Source organism: Lontra canadensis, unplaced genomic scaffold (assembly GCF_010015895.1).
Source record: "Lontra canadensis isolate GAN:19392208 unplaced genomic scaffold, GSC_riverotter_1.0 scaffold21, whole genome shotgun sequence".
Taxonomy (NCBI): Eukaryota; Metazoa; Chordata; class Mammalia; order Carnivora; family Mustelidae; genus Lontra; species Lontra canadensis.
This window is the reverse complement of record NW_022631015.1, coordinates 24,360,142-24,375,622: the sequence shown is the minus strand read 5'-3', so window position 1 is coordinate 24,375,622 and position 15,481 is coordinate 24,360,142. Positions and strand designations below refer to the sequence as shown.

Sequence of the window (15,481 nt, the reverse complement as noted above, 5' to 3'; positions counted from 1 at the left end):
TCATTTGCTCCTGTACTATTTTGCATAGGCCTTCAATTTTTAAAAAATTCTAGTATAGTATTTGTTTTAGATGAAGTGAGTCTGTTTTTCTCCTGGCTTGAAAATTTGCAGACATTTCTCTAAGGGCTGGAAGATTCCTTCCAAACAAATGGTCTCATTATGATTCCAGATGTGTGTGAGTTTGTTATTCTCCTTATAGCCAACACACATCACTAACTCCACGTGTGGCCACTGCAGATTCTCTCTCTGTCCGCTGGGCTTGTTCCTTGTCACCTTCTTCTCCTGTTGCCCCTTTGTGTAATCTGTTTAGTCAAACTTTCATATCCAGATTCTCCTTCATAATCAGTGAGCTGCGTACGGTTCCTGCCACTCCATTATCCAAAACCAGAGATCTGTGGTTTTCTCTCACACAGTGTGTCACTAACTGTAGAACACTGTGTGCTTCTGGAGTTTTTTGCAAGCATTGCGCTAGGGAAACACTGATTAGGGTCTTACCATTACAGGATTTTTGTTCCCCTAGTGCCCACTGTTCTTGGTTGTGCTGACTCAAGGAATGAAGAGGTAGATCAGATGAGATTTAAGAGGGGAGGACAGTGTATTGAGCCACAGTACAGAGCTCCCAGAAAGGGAGGGGGCCCGAGAGGGCTGCCATTTGGGGGTTTGAATCTAAGGGGTTTTTTTTTAATTTTTTTAAAAAGATTTTATTTATTTTTTTGACAGACAGAGATCACAAGTAGGCAGAGAGGCAGAGAGAGAGAGAGAAGGAGAAGCAGGCTCCCTGCTGAGCAGAGAGTCCGATGCAGGGCTCGGTCCCAGGACCCTGGGATCATGACCTGAGCCGAAGGCAGAGGCTTAACCCACTGAGCCACCCAGGCGCCCCTAAGGGTTTTTTTATAAGCTGTTTTGCAGAACTATCTTGAGCACCCTGAGTGTGGGTCTCCTGTGGGCTGGCTGCTAAGGTGTCCCAATCAGGGCTTGGATCATGCACCTGTCTGCCTGTCCGGTTAGTGCTTAGGGATTGATGGTCTTTTGGGCTGACATGTGGAGACTAACTGCTCAACTTGTGATAGTGACCGATCTATCAGAGTTCATTGTGGTTTCAGGATGTTTTGCAGAACTCACCTCTGCAAAGGTTGCTGGACAGAATGCTATTGTGGTCTCATCTAAGTTGTAAAGCAGGATGCTAGTGCAGTTTTGTCTTAGCTGTCCTGAATTTGATGCTTTCTTGTTGGGGACCCTGGCCCTGATTTCCTAAGTGCCCAATTAACTCCTAACATCATCATGCTCCTTTGGCTTTCAGAGTATGTGGAATCTACTCTTCCACTCCTCATCCCTGTATAGAGATTGCTTTTCATTTGGTCAAAATTGAAGTTTGCTTTATTCTCTTTTATAGTCCAAGATGTGTATGTTTTCTTTTACAGACAAAAATGCAGAAAAATGTATGAAGGAGAGTACATATTGCATGGGACACTGGGTGTGGTGCATAAACCATGAATCTTGGAACATGAAAAAAAATAAAATTAAATTAAGATGTTTAAAAAATGCAGAAAATGTCTCAACTCTGCAATGGTAAAACCCTCACTTTATTGCACACATTTTGTTATCAGAAAATTGTACCCGACTCAAAATCAGAACATTTATTTTAATTTTTTAAAAGATTTTATTCATTTGTCAGAGAGAGAAAGAGAGCACAAGCAGGGGGAGCAGCAGTTTCCTTCGCTGAACAAGGAGCTGAATGCAGGACTCAATCCCAGGACCCTGGGATCATGAGCTGAACCGAAGGCAGACGCTTAACTGGTTGAGCCACCCAGGCATCCCCCAAACCAGAACATTTAAAGAAGATATTGTCAGCAGATATTTTCTCTACACCAAAATCTGGCCACTATACTTGGTTAAAACCCATAGCCATATGGACTAGTCTGATTATTATAGAAGAGAGGAGGAAGGATTGTGAAGATTCTTTTCCTTTCTGGTTTTTTTTTTTTCTGATTAAGCATGAGAAGACCCAGCCTAATTTAAGAAGGAGGAAGGCATGAATGAAGTAGATGAGTATATATCCAGAGGAAGTAGAGATGTAGTTTGCCCACCGTTGATATCCATCACTCATTGTATATTGCTGATGAGGTTTCCAAGTGTGATCAGGGTCTTGTAATGCTCTCCCATCAAGAGTGTTGCCATCTACACTGACACCCTTGTAATGTCTGTTTCCTAGGACATTCTATGAATAGATCACTTTATTGTCTACAAACTAAATAGGCCCTCCTACTAGGTGAGGGGACAGGCCTGGTACAGAGATTTCTGGTATATGAGTTGTCCTTAAATAGAATTAATCATGCCAGTAATCTTTGATCCTCTCAAAGTCTGTTCATCTCACACCATACACAAGGCCCTATTTGAGATTGTTTTAATGTCCCTCATTACACACATCTATTGTGAGATGGAGCTCAAAGACCTTGGTCAAAATCAATATTCCTCATTCCTATCCCACAAGAACTTCAATATGTTGAATTTCAATTTTGAAATTAAGAGGTAAACAAGAATTTCATACAAGAAAAGCATTGCCATAAGGGAAGGAAGAAAGGGGAAGAAAGCAACTTATAGCATCCAGAAGCTGGTCTGGCATTCAAGCCATGCCATATTATTCTCCTACTGGGCATAATCTCACCGAATATCAACATTAGACATGGTTCCTCTGAGACCATAGGAAAGTGAGACCAACAGGTGACATCACAAACTTTGTCTAAGCTAAGCCAAACCAAGGTCACTGTGGCCACCCACAAAATACCAGACCTCCCTCTGTCTGAAACAAATGATTGCTACTCCTTACTAATCATGGCTTTACCTTCACTCTAGTCTACCTCCTTATAAACAAGATAAATTGACATACTCATTTATAGACTTGCTCCTGCTTTCTGACAGTTTCTAATCTAGATTAGAACCCTGCTACTTTGGACCCTCTCCCAAAGCACCCAACGGAATCCTGAAATAGGTTCTTTCTAACATCCTTCTCCGTAGACCCCTCTGGTGTGTGTTCTCACTGCAGTGGATAACAAACCCAGCCTGCTCAGCCACAGGGATGTTCCTGGTAGCCTGGCTGGAGGTCATCGACAGGATCCACATAATGGTAAGAGCTGTAATCTATTTTCTGGAATTCAGAGCAGGCATTGGAATTAATTATGTTCCCCAGTTCAAAGCATGTTACCATTATTGGTCCATATACAGCTTTTTGTTTTCATTTGATTGATTGATATTTCCCTTTCACAATAGAACGTTCTATGCCTTCTAACTCCAGTAGTAAGTATTCTACTGTTTACTACGTAACTTCCCCCTGACCTCCCACTCCTGACTATTTAACTTCCTTTTGAATGCCTTCTTGTGAAATATGTAGTTCTGTTTGCATGTGTTTTGTTATTTTATATGAGCAGTCCAGTGGGGGCACATACAGTTTTTACATTTAACTTGTAATTTCTTCTCACTGTTTAGTAATTCAGTGGGTGCGTCCACCCAGTTTGATCAACTCACCAAGTCTTAGAACAAAGAGGTTGATTAAAAATCCCACAGGTGCAAACACCACTACATAGATGAGTATCTTCCCATAGACTTGTGGGATATATAGCACAAGACAGAAAGAAAAGTTGGATCATGTGGTATGTTTGTCCTTCTCTTAATTAAATGATGCCAGATTTGTTACCAAAATAACTCCATAGTTTCCAACAATCAGTTCACAAGCATTGATATTCCTAGACTATCGACACTTAGAAATTTCTGTCATTCTAATGATATATATATAGATTCTTTGATTATGTCTTTGAAGATGTCCCATCAGATTTTTAGACTCTCCCAGATGTAAATTAGTATCTGTAAAAACAATAATTTTAATTGACTGATTTTTTTTACCTCCATAGTGATCTCCCTCTAATCTCTCCCACAAAGTTAACTTTAAAATTATCTAACATAGGGTGCCTGGGTGGCTCAGTCAGTTAAGAATCATTATCTTAGGGTCCTGAGATGGAGCCCCATGCCCCATGCTTAGGGGACAGTCCACTTCTCCCTCTGCCCCCAAGCCCCCGCTCATATTCTCTCTTTCTCTCTCAAGTAAATAAGATCTTTTAAAAAAAAAAAAGTATCTAACATAAAAAAGTATCTAATATTTAGCTTTTTACTGGAATTTCTTTCTTCAAAGCAGATGTCAATATTTTTGTGTATTTAATTTTATATTCCATGTGATATTTTGCTAGATATCTCATTCTGCTCCTGAAATTTTCACAATTTTTTTTTAGATTCCTCCGTATAATTCTATGTGAATCTACTCCTTTTAAATGCTGCCTAATACTTTCTGCGGTAAATACACCCTTCTTTGACATAAAATACATCTGAGCTGGATGTGGTCTTAGACTTATATTATGTTTCCCAAGTATCTTGTTGTTGTTTTTCCCACTTCCTCACACCATTGAATATTATTCTAGAGAATGCTGTTTCCAGTATGATTTTTCCCCCTTGGAATAAGGTGATTTCTTCAGTGGCTCCCTAAGGAATTATTTCTTTATCTTCAAAATCACGTAACTTTACAAGGAAATAGCTGGTGTTTTCCTCTGTGTTTGTGGTCACCTTTTCCCCACTGCCCCATTCTTGCCGTCTCTCCTTCCTCACTGGTAAGTTTGCTACCATGTTTCTTCCTTCTGGACAAGAACTCATAGGCCTCTTAATCTACTATTTGTTTCTTCCAATCATTTGTGAAGTCCTCCAAAACACTTTAATCCCCTGAAAGTGCTATAGGAGGTAGGTAGTGGGGACAAAAGAATCAGCTCTGGGGTCTCCATGCAGCAGAATTGAAGCATTAATCATTTCCAACAAATATGTGGATTGAGACTTTGTAGAGTTTTCAAAATCTCACTCCTTTCCAGCATATGGAGCTTTATTCCAATTTCTCTCCATCTCTGGGGCCAAAATAGCTCTTCCCTTTCTCTCAAATCAGTCCTCAGTCATTTATGGCTGGATCTCTGTGGCCCTTGTAGTCTGCAAAATCGATCTGTTGTAAAGGTCTACAAATAATGACACGCATAAAGTCTTTGGAGTGGTGCGTGTAGTAAGGGCTTGAAAAAAATAGGACCTGCTATCTATTATTTTGGGGTAGTAACACATCTACCCCCGAGTCCGCAAACAACCTGACAATATTAGGAGTGTCTCCTAAGGAACTCAGGAGAACCTCGGTTCTCAGTCAACACGTCTCATTGTGCAGCACTGGGCTGTTTCCTCATGGGTTAAATGGAAATACACTATCATGGGGCTCCCGCTTACCTCCTATCTTCTTGGCGCAAAGTGTTCCATAAAATTACCTGTTAGCGTCACTACTTTTCATGAATCCTAATGTCGCTCTGCGTGGAGAGTGGTTCAGGGGAGTGCCAGCGCGCTTTCAGAGCCCAGGGGCTCGAGCCTGTGAGCTGAGGCATCAGATGAACTTCCCTCACCTTGTCTGGAGGGTGACGCTGGCACTTGAGAAGGCGTCTCCGAACAGGGGAAGGCGTGCGCTCTCTGTATCTCTCCGTACAGGCAGGTGCAGGTGGAGTATACGCGTTGGGGAACGATCTGGATTGCGGATTGCGGGAGCGTTGGGGAACGATCTGGATTGCGGGAACGTGGTTCGGTTCCTGGTAAAACCGTAGTCGGCAGGATTCGAACCTGCGCGGGGAGACCCCAATGGATTTCAAGTCCATCGCCTTAACCACTCGGCCACGACTACTTGCTTGGTGCCAGCGTAAAGAGCTGGGGTGAACCACTGGGGGCCGCGGGGAGTGTCGCCCATGGTAGGTGCGGTCTCTCCCTGGAGAAGGAAGGAGCCCACCCCCAGCGCATCAAGAGCCAGCCGGGTCACAGCAGGGCCATTACAGGCTCCAGGACAGAAGACTGGAAAGTCAAGTGCCTGGGGCGCGGGGGCTGGTCCCCTGGCTACGGCCACCCGCGGCCACCACGGTCACACCTCGTGCTCGGGATCCTGAGGAAGGCCAGCCAGGCTGAAAGGGAGCCCAGAACAACGTCAAGTTCGCAAACGCAGGCAGGAGAGGGACGGAAAAAAAGGGTCATGGGAAGTGTGGAATGTCTTGTTGACTTCGGGGCTAAAATCAAAATCAGGACTCTATTCGGTGGCATTGGACTTGTTCTTCCAAAAGAACCAATTAAGCCGCTCTGGGGCGGAGAGGGAGGCGGGGGCCTAGTTTCCGTCCTGACCTCAAAAGCCCCGGCGGGAGGTCTGCGATCCCTCAGGGACAGGAGGGGCCGAACGGTGGCTCCCCACCGGGGAAAGGGGCGCTCCGAGCGCACTCGGTCTCCAAGGCCCTGCGCTCCGCCCCGCACAGCACAGAGAGGCGCAAAAAGGAAATGAAAACACACAAATGTTGGAATAGATGGAGCCAAATTACAGGACCGATTCTGGGGTCAGAGACTCTCTGGTTTACCAGACTGGGATAAGGAGGGGGCCACTCTGACCGGTCACGTTTTATGGAAATGTCAGAAACCCTAAAACCACGGACCTCTCTCTGGATCCTAGTCACCGAAGCACGTTCCCAGGGCATAAACTGGTAGATTTAGACAGAGTCTCACATACAAAAGAAATGTCACCCCCAGGATTGAAGCCGAATATACTCCTCTGAGAGTTAAAGCTCTCTCACATCTGTTTTCCTTTAGGGTTCGGTAACGGTGATGTTCCCCTCACTGTATTCTAGTCCGTTTTCTATGGCATTTGCTATAGACTTCCATTAGGCTCAGAAAGGGTTTATAATGTTTAACCCAGTAAATTTATTTTGAACTTTATTGTCCTTGAGCTTATCAAAGTATTATCCCCGATCAGCAGCGTGTACACCACCTGGAGTCCCTTGAGAAATGCAAATTCTCCGACCCAGTCAGATCCGACAATCAGAACCGGGAGAGTGGGCGGGGTGGGGAGACCCAGCAATTTGGTTTAATAGGAAGCCTGCCGGGGGCTTCTGATACCCATTGAAGTGTGAGAAGCCCTCTCCTAGGGAAACATTAAAAAAACAAAATAAAACATTCTTAACAAAGAAAACCATGCAGTGAACAAAAACCTTTGCATTTCCCATTGTGATAGTTTAATATATTAAAAATGGGTGAATGTTTAAGTATTTTTGCTTCATCTGACACTAAAATGAGATTTGGGAAGATTCTGTTATCTTTCTGTTTGTGGTATAATATTCACTCACAAAGTAGTATGCAATGAACATGACTTCAATGAGACAGACTTTGTACATGTAAAATACTGAGAGGAAGGAAGGAATGCTTCAAAACGTTTCTAGAGTTGGTTTCTGGGTTGTGGAGTTACGATTTAACGTTTTTGTTTGTTTACTACAATGTGAAGTAATCAAGTCTTATACAGGAATAGCAGGACAATGCATTTTATTGATTTATTTATTGATGTTACCCCCGAGTTGGCATTTGCTTTAAATGGCTCTTGGATTAATGCTGGCTTGTTCAGTGCAATCCACAGTGAAATCATTCACCTTGAACTTGTTTCTCAAATAATCAGTGCCATTTAGCAACTGGCAAAGTTAATGAAAACTTTTCCATCCCTTCTTGCTTTCTGACATTTAACTGGGTTCTTAAAAAATAATTTTAAAGAACACGGAGACAGAGAACAGTTTTCTAAGTCTTTAACATTTGTAATATAAATCTTCCTATTTTTAAGTTTGGGGAACTGTTTTATTTGGGGTCTGTTCCATATTTATGCCTGCATATGGATGAAGAAAAAGGAAGTTTTAAAATAAGTGGGACAATCCTTTAAATCGAATGGTTGTGAGTTTTCTAAAAGACTGCTACAAGATCTTCCATTATATGGATATCCTAAAACTTATTTTTTTCTTTTTTTAAGCGAAGAATTTTTATTTAAATTAATTTAGTTAACATTCAGTATCTTATTAGTCTCAGAGGTAGAGTTTCCTGATTCCTCAGTTGCATAGAACACCCAGCGTTCATCGAGTCATGCGCCCTCCCTCCTTAATCCCCATCACCCAGTTACCCCACCTCCCCCCACTCAACCCAAAACTTTTTAAAAAAATCGATGTTCATTTGGAGGTTTTCAAATCGGGGCTAAACTCACAATTCCTCACAATGAATGCTAGAGCCTGTGTTGGGGTCTCCCGGGTCCTCATCAGAAGCTGGGCTCCCGGGAGGTCTCCTGCTCCATCTCCTCCCAGCGGGGCCATGAGAAGAAGGCGGCCTTCCAGGAGGAGGAGGCAGGGCGACTGGGCCACGTCGCCACAACCGCAGGCCACTCCCCGGAATGACGGCCATCAGTAAGAGCCACCAACAGCAAATGCACTTTGTGCTGGCAAATGGGACCTTCGGAGGAGGCTACTTATGCTAATGAGGCCGACAGCTCGCACGTAGTCGTGGCCGAGTGGTTAAGGCGATGGACTAGAAATCCATTGGGGTCTCCCCGCGCAGGTTCGAATCCTGCCGACTACGGCGGCTCCCCTCGTTGGGGACGCCACTTCTTGTCTCATCACCCCTGAGAGAAGTGGCCCTTGCCTCTCCGGAAGGAACGGGACCCTTCCCCAGCCTTGCTCTTTACAGGGCGGCTCAAAGACTCCGCAGCTTCCCCAAACAGCCACACATCCGTGCGCTTTTTCCAGTGGTTTTTTCCAGAAGGAACTCCGCCACAGCCCCCACAGGACTTTCTTTCCGCAAAGTAGAGCCCAGGCTTTCTGATGCTTTCGTGTTTGCTTGCCATCCAGGCAGCCGTTCCTAAAGGAGATGCCGCAGCAGTGCTGCCTTCTGGAATCGGACCTGTTTTCTGGGCTCTTCAGCCCTGTACAGCCTCGCCACCTAGAAAAGGAAATTCCAGCAAATTCTGGATCAAGTGTAGGTGAAAGCCACAACTCATAGCCAGGGTCCTCAAGCCGCAAATCCACACGGTATTGATAGCAAACGACGACACAGCTAAAGAAATTAGGTAAAGCCTTTTTCTTTGTGGAACAAGGTTGAAGATGTCTCGCTGGGGTGGCTTGTTCTGGGGTCCAGGACAGTGATGATGAGAGGTACTGAAACCTTATGTACTTTAATAAACTTTTCTATTCCCTTTGCTACATCTGTTAGTCCTTCAGAAGCAACAAAGCATCCTAAATAAAATGTTACTTATGTGGTATCTATGACTTCCAAGTGGAAAGGGCCACCTCTAAGTGGCAATTGCAGTAAACAGGGGAAACACAGAACCCAGAAAATTCATTAAGTTTTAAGAGACCAGATGTTGCCTAGCATTTGTTTCTCTCTTCCATGCTTCTTTCTTCGACAGGAAAGGGCCAGTATTACAGATTAAGGCTTCTTCTCAGTGGAAACCATAGAGTTAGGGTTGAGAAGGGGTGGAAGTAGAGGTTCCCATAGCCTCTGGCTAACAGGGGCAGAATTCCATTCCACTCTGTGGACCTATCTGTGCCTTATTGTGTGTGTGTGTGTGTGTGTGTGTGTGCGCGCACGCGCATGCGCGCGCGCCTTATTTTAGTGTTCCAGACCTGTGCTCTGAGGAACTCACACCCACGAGTCCTCTGAAAAGGGTGAGAGAATTTCAAGAACTGGTTTCACTAGAATTTTGGCTTCAGGCATGGGTGTGCTTTGGCCTTGTAATTCATAAAGTTGAGGTTGATGACTCACATAGACATATTAGACACATGATACTTCTTCAGCAACTTTGTCTTTAATTACAGTTTACTGGTGGTGAAGCTTAGTTGTTAAAATTAGGTTGTGTGACATATAGGAGATTCTGAAATGCACATAGTTCTCAGCCTGGTGTCTGCGGTCTCCAACAGAATTTGTGAATTCCCTGATGTGGTCTCTACCATTGTCACTTTTGTGTCAGGAACCTCTCTCTGTGAGAGATTAAGTGTTATTTTACATACCATGGGAGTTTGAACCAAAAATAAGTTAATAATTTCTTTCTTAATAATTTCATGACCACAATGGGGCGCCTGGGTGGCTCAGTGGGTTAAAGCCTCTGCCTTCGGCTCAGGTCATGATCCCAGGATCCTGGGATCAACCCCCGCATGGGGCTCTCTGCTAAGCAGGGAGCCTGCTTCCTCCTCTCTCTCTGCCTTGTGATCTGTCAAATAAATAAATAAAATCTTTAAAAAAAATAATTTCATGACCACTGAATGAGAAGAGTTTGCTCACTCTGTTTTGGAAAACACGTGAAATGACTACGAGGAGATATGTTAGCTCTAAACAAATTCTGTCTAACATGAGTCCAACACCTGTCTTCCCATGACAAAGTCATGCTCACCGCCACACTAGGGAAGAGAGCTTTATTGGAAATCACACGGCTCACTGCCAAGCCCATATATCCTTCCAGTGTTCACAGACCAAAACAGACCCAAGTCCACCTAAAGCAAATGACTTTCCAGGACTTGCCTGGTCCATGTTGCTAAGAACATTGGTAAACGTATTCTCTCTTTTTTTTTTTCTCTTATATCAGACCATCATGTTGAGACAAACAGGCTCTAATTTAAGGATTGAGTCCCACAGGCTGCCTCTGGTCTCTAAAACACACGGACCAACAGTTTCTTCCAAGCAGCATCTTCAAGTCCCATTCACCTAAAATGACAGGTTTGAGTTGTATTTTCACCTTCCACTGCAACTCTGCCATTATACTTTCAGGGTTTTTTTTTTTAATTAAGATTTTATTTTTAAGTCATCTCTACACACAGTGTAGGGCTCAAACTCAGAACCCTGAGACCCAGAGTCACACAGTCTACTGACCAAGCCAGCGGGGCAGGCACGCCCGCGCTTCCAGTCTTTAGCAATTTACTCGCACTCTTCCTGGGTTGGCTTTCTTAATTGTATGCGTACAGAGCAGCCCTCCTATTGGACACAAATCACAGGAGCAGGGACCTGTTCTTTGTCTTAACTTTGGGTTACTATACCCCAGTCAATGAGATTAAATCCATTCAGAAATGGAGTTTTATGACATTATGAATCGAATGACAGAGACTCTTTCACCCAAACTGTTCCCTGGTGTAATGGCTCTGCCCTCTGAAACCAGCCATCTGAGTTCAAAGACTTGCGGGTTATTTCAGTTTGTTTTTCTGTTGTTGGGATTTGTTTGTTTGTTTGTTTTTGTCTACAGAGGCCATACTAGGCAATTTCATCCCTGACATCTCTCAGCACTTAATATGCACATCTGGGAATCTTTAGACAGCCTCATCGTGTTTCATAGGGAAGGAAAAAAGAGTCAAAAGTAAATACTTCCACTTAAAACAGCATCAAAAAGAATAAAATACTCAGGAATAAATTTAAGAAAAGAAGTACAAAACTTATACTTGGAAAACTACAGAACACTGTTGAAAGAGGTGAAGATAGATAAAGACCTGTCATGTCGTGGACTGCACGTTCACATGGTTATGATGGCACTTCTCCCTCAGCTGATCTGCCCGATCAGAACGCTAGGTGACTTCTCTGTAGAAACTGACGAGGTGATCCTAAAAGTCCCACGGAATTTCAAGGGACCCAGAATACCCAGAACAATCTTGAAAAAGAAAAAGAAAGCCTCCCTTCCCACCCTCAAAACTAACCACAAGATCATGACAATCAAGACAATGAGATCAATGAGATAGAATCAAGTCCAGAAATAAAGCCATAGGTCTATGGCCAACTGATAAGAAGTGCCAAGACTCTTCAGTGGGGATAGAATAGTCTCGTCAACAAATCGTCCTGGGAAAACTAGATAACCACATGAAAAGAATGGAATTAGACCCTTACCTCACACGATGCACACAGATTAACTAAAATGGGTCAAAGACATAAGGTCTAATATCATAAAACTTTTAGAAGGGAACACTGGGAAAATCATGACCTCAGATCGGGCAGTGGATTCTTAGATCTGACACCACAGGCACAAGCAACAAAAGAGGGCAGCTAAAGCAGACTTCATCAAAATGAAAAGCCTTTGTGCCTTAAAAAACACTATCAAGAAAATAAAAGACAACCAAAAGAATAGGAGAAAATATTTGCAAAACACTATCTGATAAGGGGCTTGCTTCTAGAGTTTATTAAGAACTTTTACAACTCAAGGGAGAGACAAAGAACTCATTAAAAATGAGCAAAGGAAAAAAAATGAGCAAAGACAGGAATAGACAGTTCTCTAAGAAAATGCTTGCCATCATTAGTCATTTGGGAGATGCAAATCAAAACCACAATAAGATACCACTTCACGCCCATTAGGATAGTTTTAATGAAAATGCCATACAATAACAAGTGTTGGGGAGGATATGGGTAAATCAGAACCATCATCATACATTCCTGGTGGGAATGACAATGGAGCACTCAAGTTGGAAAACAGTCTGGCAGTTCTGCAAAAGATTAAACATAGACTTACCATTTGATCATCAATTCCAGGTATATAAACAGGATAAAGGAAAATCCATAAATAATAATGATAGTAAAAATCAAGTTATTTTGATGAATATATAGGGAAAACTAAAACCTCCCTGCAACCCACAAGCTCAGCTATTTCATTTCCATCCACACCAGCAACCTGAAGCCAGGTCTGGTAAAACCTTCCAGAGTTAAAATATATACATGTACATAACCTTTTCACTCCAGTTTTTAAAAATCATAACCATTGTATGTAATCCTGCAGTGAATGTTAAAGCTCATTCCGGCTGTGGGATGTGTCTCATAACTCTTCATCAGAAGCTGATCTCATTCCAACCATCTGTCAGAATAAGAAGTCCTTCCAGTTCTGAGAAAAGGACATTAGTTGCCAATATGGTGCAACAGCCTGATTGTCATTCAGATGATGTTAAAGGATAGGGAAGATCGACCACAAAAACACTTACCAGTGTGCAGTTTGATCCTACGAAGAGCTGAGGTACAGTATGGCTATTTATTTTATCAGGAGAAGGCTTCATTGTGTAGTCGTGGCCGAGTGGTTAAGGCGATGGACTAGAAATCCATTGGGGTTTCCCCGCGCAGGTTCGAATCCTGCCGACTACGGGCATTTTAACATCTTGTAGGTTGCTTTGAAATCCCTCATTGTTTCAAGTCCGAAGAAACATGAATTGTACCTGAACTATCAGCAATGTATCCTCATTTACTAAACTTCGCTGTTTTGGTCTTGGGATTAACTGGCCCATGATGGAGTCTCTCAATCTGGCAGAAAAAAAGAAATCATAATTACTGTATCATTTAGTAGGTTTGAATGGAGTCCTAATGTTTTCTTTTCTCCCAAGAAGAGTCCAAATTTCAGAGATACTGTGGTATTTCAGGCAATCGAAATCCTGCTTGAAGACAACTCTTTCAAAAAGAAAGAAAGTGGGAGTGCTTGCTTCTCCACCAGACTGTGACTTAAAAAAAAAATATATATATATATATATATATATATTTTTTTTTTTACAGAGAGAGGCACAGTGAGAGGGGGAACACAGCAGGGGGAGTGGGAAAGGGAGAAACAGACTTCCCGTCAAGCAAGGACCTTGAGATCATGACCTGAACCAAGGCAAATGCTTAAGGATTGAGTCACTCAGGTGCCCTAGACTGTCACCTTTTCACCGATTTCCTTGCTATCATCCCAACTGTTTCCTTGCTATCTCCCAATCCACTCATATTTCCATGTATCTGTGTGAGGCTGATCTGGAATTCCGTGCTTGTTTAACACAACCCCAGCCTGTTTATGGGACAAGTAAGTAAAGAAGGGCCAGAAATAATGCTATCTGAAGACAGTAAAATCATTTGCTTCCATGTAACTGGAAATCAAGGTCCAAAATAAAGCTGTAATCAACTGGCATAAAGTGTATTTTCATTTCCTGTTAAGAATTTTGATATTTAAACTATTTTAAACATAATAATCATGATATGAAGCTCAAATGATATTGGGATACATGCAGTGGGGTGGGGGGATGTCCTTTCTATCTATGTACTCTAGCTGCTCAATTTCCCTCCACAGTGAAATGAGTTTTTGTACAACTATCCAGAGTTATGTGTGCATAATATTCAGTCCACTCTGTATTTTTATTTTTTAAAGATTTTATTTATTTATTTGAGAGAGCATGAGCCGGGGAGGGGTCGAGGGAGAGGGAGAGGGAGACTCTCCGTTGAGCAGGGAGCCTGAGCTCCCCTCCATCTCCAAGGACCCTGGAATGAAGACCTGAGCAGAAGACAGACCCTTCTTTCAAAAAAACAAAGTGGGGGGGCCCTGGCTGTCTGGGTGGGTCAAGCCTCTGCCTTAGGCTCTGGTCATGATCTCAGGGTCCTGGGATCCGAAGCATAGGGCTCTTTGCTCAGCTGGGAACCTGCTTCCCCCTCTCTCTCTCTGCCTGTCTCTGCATACTTGTGATCTCTGTCTGTCAAATAAATAAATAAAATCCTTAAAAAAAAAAAAAGCCTTAATGTCTAAGACACCCTTTTAAATGAATGGTACAAGCACATACACAGTGTTCATCTTGGTTTTTTCTTTCCCTTAAGAATATATACTAACACATAGAAATATGTCCAACTGACTTTTCACAATAGACCAGAAGAAAATTTCAATGGAGGAGGAATTGTCTTTTCGACAACATCCATAGGTAAAAACAGAAACAAAAACAAAACAAAACCCAGCAATGAAACACAACAAAAATAAAACCCACATTGACCTATACCTCATTCTGTGCACAAAAATTAAAATGAATCACAGACTGAACTGTAGAATTATAAAACTTTTAGAAAATAACATAGCAGATCTTCAGGACCCTGGGTCAGGCAGATTCGGTTGACTTGACACCTGAAGCTCAACGCTTAAAAGGAAAAGAGCTAAATCGGATCCCTTCAAAATGAAAAACTTTTTCTCTGCAAAAGATACTATGAAGCAGTTGAAAAAAACAAGCTACAAATTGGGAAAAGACATTTGTAAATCACATAGGTGACAACAGTCAGCACACAGAATTCCCAAAACTGAACAGATTTAAAAAGAAAGCCAACACTTCAGTCAGAAAATGGATAAAAACCATGAAGAGATTTCAACATTTCACCCAAGATGGTACACAGATGGCAAATAAGCACGTGAAAGGATGTTCAACACCGCTAGCCATTAGGGAAATAGAAACTAAAACCACAATAAGATATCACCCTACACCCATCAGAATGGACAAAACAAAAGTCATGACAACACCCATTCTCGAGAGGATGCCGGGGAAACTCAGTCACTAGTGCACCGACAACTGTGGGAATGTAAAATGGTAGAGGGAGTCAGGAAAATGGCTTGGCAATTTCTTACAAAACTAAACAGGAAATTATCAGATAATCCAGTAATAAATACCACTCTTGGATATTTAGTCTAAAAACATAGAAACTTAGTTCCCACTAAGATCTACATGCCATTTTTTCCCAACATCTTCACCCAGCATAGCCCTAAACTGGAAACAATCTGTATCGTGGGGTGAGCGGCTCAGCAGCTCTGTGCTCAGACGACGGAATTCTCCTCAGCAGCACAGAGGGGGTGAGCTAA

At 42.6% G+C, this 15,481-nt stretch overlaps 3 non-coding genes across 3 annotated transcripts; 2 read left to right on the top strand and 1 right to left on the bottom strand.

Moving 5' to 3' along the window:
- Positions 1-5,658: 5,658 nt before the first annotated feature.
- TRNAS-UGA lies at positions 5,659-5,740 on the bottom strand. Its single transcript has one exon. It is a non-coding gene; the product is annotated as a tRNA-Ser (tRNA).
- Positions 5,741-8,393: 2,653 nt separating this feature from the next.
- TRNAS-AGA lies at positions 8,394-8,475 on the top strand. The gene has a single exon. It is a non-coding gene; the product is annotated as a tRNA-Ser (tRNA).
- A 4,436-nt stretch (positions 8,476-12,911) lies between these two features.
- Positions 12,912-12,993, top strand: TRNAS-AGA. Its single transcript has one exon. It is a non-coding gene; the product is annotated as a tRNA-Ser (tRNA).
- Positions 12,994-15,481: the final 2,488 nt, after the last annotated feature.